Genomic DNA, 6000 nt, shown 5'->3' with positions numbered 1-6000 from the left:
TAATGTTGATGCATTATGAAAGGGCAGATCCTCCTGGAAGAAATAACACGAAGGGCCGATCATAAGCAAACATTTTGAAGCCTGCAGAGGACTGGTCCCCGCAGCGCAATCTATTATCATATTTCCACATAATTAGTTTGTTTTCCACTTGAAATCAGAAAACGATTCGACATTGCCTTCCCTGCCTCAGGATGGAAGAGCATTCACTGGAATTCTCCTGCAAAGGTTCATATGGTGAATAATTAGTGAGAATTAATCTGTGGAAATTAAAGTTTGGAATATTGTAGAACTCATGAATAGTGCATGGGACAATTGGGTGGAGGAAGAGAAGAGCAGCCCTTCCATGGTACACGATCACAGATGACTGCTGGCAATCCACTTTTTAATCAGTGCAGCACGAGCCAAAGAGATGAATGTGGCTACAGGCTGTGGAGAAATACTGTCAAATTTTAACAGGCAGGATAAAGAAACGTTTCCAAAGAAGCCTATCTCTATGTTCATTTTCAGCAGATTTTATTTGGAAGGGATGCGCTGGAATGAGAGCACTTTTCTCCAATAGATGCTGATGACATTGCTTTAATCTTTGCAGTTGCCCTGTGTCTTCGAATTTTTTATTATCCCCATTTTACTGACAGAGAAACTGGGCCTTAAAGAGGCACAGTGATTGACTAGAGTCCCCAGCTTCTAAGTCAAGGCACTGAGACCAAAAGCAAAGTCTTTCTGATATAAAATTCCATAACTTAAGGGTAAACAATGCTTGGGTGCTCAGTCGCTCAGTTGTGTCTGACTCTTTGCAACCCTATGGATGACCTGATATCAAACTGATATATCAATAGATTCAAAATTTTCAACTTTATAAGATCAGTTTCCTCAACTGAAGTGTATATGATGAAGGTATATAGTTCATAAAGTTGTCTGAGGGTGACATGAAATAGCACATACAAGTCCTTCATACAGAATCTGGCCCATAGAAGGACACAAGAAATTGATTTATATAAAAAGTGTTAATACAAATTATTTCTCAAAGATTACTCTGACACTAAAGTATATAGGTGTCTCATCGTGGCCTGAAAATAATTCCCTCAAATGATTTCAGGATCAAGTTACAACTCCCTTTCTCCTACAGCCCTATGATGGCAGTTTTCCCAAGCATCTGCTTACCTGAAAATAAATTTAAATGGAAAATTTGCAAGTGATCAGGGTTAATGTCTCCAATTATTAAGTGACTGGAAAAATGGGACAGCAGGAACTCACAGCAGGGGAGCATTTTTTTAGAAGTAGAAAGCAAAGATATTTTATTGTAGATTATAGAGTGGTTTTATTTTCCATGGCTGTAGCACACTTTAGCAATAGTTGCTTATGATTTCTAGAACAATATGGTCACTGGAGCTGAAAATACAGTAAAAGAAACAGTATGTTTTCAAAAGAATGAATAGTTTATTTCTCCAATTATAAACTTAAAACTTATTATAGAAGAAAACCATATAAAAGGAAAAAGGAAAAACTCACCATAACCTTAAACATGCCCCCCTTGCCACTGTTAATGTTTTTGACATTTTGGGTGTTTTCTTCCAGTGTTTCTCTGGGCATATTTTTTTCATAATTGGGGTCATAATTTCTCTGCAATTTCAATATTCATTTAATTTAAAATGGTAAGATAAGGATTTTTACTAAGGTTCCAAAAGCATGAGCATTTTATAAAATAAGACATAATCAATAGACAGAGTATTAATTGCTCTCAAAGCAAAGAATTCTTTCCAGAATCAAAGATCACCGTTTGTTTCTTTATCTGAGAGAATCGTTTCTAATCCAAATGCACATTTGCCTCTCAGGCATCTGTTGGGTTTGGAAGAGGTTTCCAGATTGAGTTGAGAAATGGTCATTACAGTTAAGCTGCAACTTTAATCTTGAAAATGAATGAATGGATCCAGTCCAGTCCTTTGGCTGGGACCCAGTCTTTAAAATCCAGCAGAACAATGAGTATGTGGCTTCACAGCCAGCTGGTATCAGACTTGGGCAGGCAGAGTGTCAAAATATTAGTGACTTTTTTACATTTGTCAAAGCTGAGGCCAATACAAGAAACGCAGACAGCTTGCAAATGTGGGTTGTACACCAAAGGGTCTGTGTGTGTGTTTTTTTTCAATCCTGCCCACCGGATGTCAACATTTCCTTGCCTTCTGACTACATCTCCAGCAAAGACAGAGTGAAATATCTTTTACTTTGAATATGAAAACCACTATAGATTTATCATCAGTGCATCAACCGGTAATTTATTATACCAGGGCAATGTACTCAGCTAGAATAAAGGGGCCATCAGCATTTCCATGGCAATCCTTTCTTTTCTTTCCTCGATTTATAACGCATCTGCTTACTCAGTTGTTCCTGAACCTGGCAGGCAAGGTCTCAGTGGGAGAATAAATATATTTATACAAAATGTTTAAGAAAGGCTGCCCACATTGAGCTAGAAAAATAAGCATATGCTAGTGCTGTCTGGCACTCTCTTTGCAATTCCTGCATCTCTCCAAAAGGGAAAAAATCTACAACTGAACATTTTTATTTTATTTTTTAAAGAAACATTGCTGGCAGCCAATGTGCAATATGGGCTTGTTGGGTTGGGGTTCTCTGTCTCTCTCTTTTTCTCTCTAGCTCTCTCTCTCCCCCTTTAACTTTTTCTCTGCCTTTTTCAAAGACAATTATACAGAAGAAAAAGATCATTGATTCCATCACAAAAGAAAAGCAATTATTCACATGCCTATGCAGCTGAGACTTCCCTGGTAGCTCAGACGGTAAAGCGTCTGCCTAAAATGCGGGATACCCAGGTTCAATCCCTGGGTAGGGAAGATCCCCTGGAGAAGGAAATGGCAACCCATTCCAGTACTCTTGCCTGGAAAATCTCATGAACGCAGTCCACAGGGTCACAAAGAGTTGGACACAACTGAGCAACTTCATTTTCACTTTTCATTTTCGTACAGCTGAGGTGTCTTTTTCTCCATCTCTTTTCCATATCCCTGGGTTAAAATTGGGCTGTTTCACGTGCATGAGCATTTCATGTTCCATGAGACCTGATGAGAAAGAGTCAAGTCAGATACCTCACACCTGTATTATCTCTTTCCATCACCTGTGAATTGTATGAACTTAGGCAAACTTTACTGAGCCTCAGTTTCCTCGATCTTTATATGAGAACACACACTAAAGAGATAGCTTTGGATTTTATTGTGAGTAACGACTTGCCCTGTATCAGGCACCTAAAATTCATTCTAGAAATGCCTGCTCCCTTCCCCTTCTTTGCTGCATGAGGTGAGATTTATCCTTATTAAAGCAGAAGAAGAAAAAGAGAAGAGGAGGAGGGGGCAGAGGGGGAAAAGGAAAAGAAAAAGAGAAGGAAGCAGAGTCCATGGAACCACTAGTAACAAAAATGAAACAAACAAACAAAACCAACATTTATACAATATTTATAGGTGTTAGGCACTTGTCAGTAAACTTCATAGAAATCTAGCAAATTAGTTGTTACTATAATTATTCCCATTTTACTGATAAGAAAACTGAAGGTCTGAAAGACTAGGCAACTTGCCTAAAGATAATATATTTCAAATGACTAACTATACGCAAGAAAAGCAATGATAAAGGTGATGTCTGGCAGTGTTGAAATTTATTTAAGCCTTGTGCTCCTGGAAAACAGCAATAATTAAGAAATTCTCTTCACCCTAAATGGCTTTCTGCAAAGAACCACCATCCTCTATGTGACTTATATATGACTCATGTACGACACCTTGTTTGCCTATGACAAGGCCAGACCCAGACTTCCAAATTCCCATCTTTGTCTCATTTGTGAACTGTCTTTTTCTGCTGACCAGTTTGGCCAACAGCCCAAAACTTGACTTGACCAAGTTTTGCTCAGGGTTTTCTACTTCTCCCAGATCTCCAAACTTTGCCCCACTACTGAGCATGGAACTTGAAATAATTCTTCTTGAAAATTTTCTGAGAATCAGCTGATTTTAATGGTTTTTACCTCTCCCTCTAAAAGAAAATCCCTTTTCAGATTAAGATGCTTTCAGATCTTATAGTCAAAGAATTCTCTCTATTGCAATAGTCTCACTTTCCTTACTAAAATATTGTTTTTGAATAAAGTCTCTCCTTACTTTAGTTCATATTTGCTTTTTATTTGATATATTATTAATAGCAATAATATTAATGATTGCTAACATTGTATAGTGCTGCTGCTGCCAAGTCGCTTCAGTCGTGTCTGACTCTGTGCGACCCCAGAAACGGCAGCCCACCAGGCTCCCCCGTCCCTGGGATTCTCCAGGCAAGAACATTGTATAGTACCTAACATTAATTAATTTGCATCGGAATCATAACTTCTATTTGTATAGAGCTACACGGCTATGATAGTTTTTAAAAAATATTTACTTTCTCATTAATTATATCATTAACATCAATAAGACAATTATTTCCTCATTAAAAAAATAAAGCTCATGAGCATGAGAAATATGGTGACATCTAAGATGTTAATCAATATAGTGATTCTCATGAATTCTTTTTTAATGGACCATCTCTTCGCATCAATGTTCCTGAAAACAGTTTTAAAACATAATGGATTAAGGAACTAAGTCTTCAAGGAACCTCTGTTGAAATGGAGGAACAATAAAAAAAAGTTTTCTATGCTTTGGAATAAATCAATGAATCACAAGAATTTTTAGGTTCCTAGCCAGACTGTAATGGAATAGAATATCAGAAAAAAAAAATCAATTTGGACAGGCAGTCAGTGATGACCTTGCAATCAGGTGATGCCTTAGGGGGCAGCCTAGGTGAAAGGCCAAATTATGTGGAGGCATTTTGCCTATGGTGGTCGGTGGTTTAGTTGCTAAGTCATGTACAACTCTTGTGACCCCATGCACTGTAGCCCACCAGGCTCCTCTGTGCATGAGATTTTCCAGGCAAGAATATTGGAGTGGGTTGCCATTTCCTTCTCCAGGGGATCTTCTCAACCCAGGAATTGAACTTGGGTCTCCAGCATGGCAGTTGGTCTCCTGTATTTCAGATGGATTCTTTACCAGCAAGCCATGCAAATGGGAAGCCCATTTTGCATATAATGAGAAGAAAGCCCAAGGAGATTCAGAGCACTTGAGTGACAGAATCTATCCCAAAAAACGAGATGGGAGCTCAGCAAATACTGACTTTACCCACTGAAAGTGGTGACGATTATTATGTGCAAAACATTTTTTTGTTAAAACATTGTTATTTTTATGATTCAGTGTTTTGGAGGGAAAGGACTGGATTTAAAGTCCAACATGTACTGTTCCTAAAGTAAGTTTGGGTCCCCTCACCTGCTCACAGTGAAGTCAATCTACTAACACTAGGTTGTGGTAAAGGAAAGTGTGGCAGTTGTTGTGGGGTCTCATACAAGGAGTCCATGACAGCTAATACTCAAAAGCCTGAGCTACTCAATGGGTTTCAGCAAAACATTTTTAAAGGTCAGGTAAGTGAGTGGCATCCAAGAGTATGTAATCAATTAATGCACAATTCTCTGGTTGGTTGATGGTGAGGTAACAGAGTGGTGTCACAGGGGCTGACATTATCAATCCTTGGGCACCAGAGATCTGTAGGCAACATGTTCATGGTCATCAAATCATTAATTTCTGGGTTAGGTGAGGAGACAAGATGATAGGGTAGGACTTGAGATCACCTCCTTTCACAAAGACATCAAAATCACAACTAACTGCTGAATAACCATTGACAAAAGAGATTGAAACCTACCAGAAAGATATTCTACATTCAAAGACAAAGAAACCACAACGAGATGCTGGGAGGAGTGTTTTTATGATATAATCAAACCCCATACCTGCCAGGTGGGTGACCCACAAACTGGAAAATGATGACATCACAGAGGTTCTCCCACATGAATGAAAGTTCTGAATCCCACTCCTGGGCATATATCCAAAGAAGAACATGGTCTGAAATGATACTTGCCCCCCAATGTTCATTGAAGCACTATTTACA

The 6000-nt window shown here is 38.6% G+C and overlaps 1 long non-coding RNA gene and 1 other non-coding gene across 2 annotated transcripts in view; one reads left to right on the top strand and one right to left on the bottom strand.

Annotated features, from left to right (window-relative positions):
* Window positions 1-1283: 1283 nt before the first annotated feature.
* LOC129655363 (uncharacterized) overlaps window positions 1284-6000 on the bottom strand; it is a 60767-nt gene continuing 56050 nt past the window's right edge. The window contains exon 3 of the long non-coding RNA XR_008715929.1: window positions 1284-3062. This is a non-coding gene — a long non-coding RNA (uncharacterized LOC129655363). The remainder of the gene's footprint in view (window positions 3063-6000) is intronic.
* TRNAF-AAA (transfer RNA phenylalanine (anticodon AAA)) lies at window positions 2769-2840 on the top strand. The gene has a single exon. It is a non-coding gene; the product is annotated as a tRNA-Phe (tRNA).

The sequence above is a fragment of the Bubalus kerabau genome, chromosome 6 (genome assembly GCF_029407905.1).
Source record: "Bubalus kerabau isolate K-KA32 ecotype Philippines breed swamp buffalo chromosome 6, PCC_UOA_SB_1v2, whole genome shotgun sequence".
NCBI lineage: Eukaryota > Metazoa > Chordata > Mammalia > Artiodactyla > Bovidae > Bubalus > Bubalus kerabau.
Note: the sequence above shows the minus strand (reverse complement) of the source record. Positions and strands in the feature narration are given on the sequence as shown.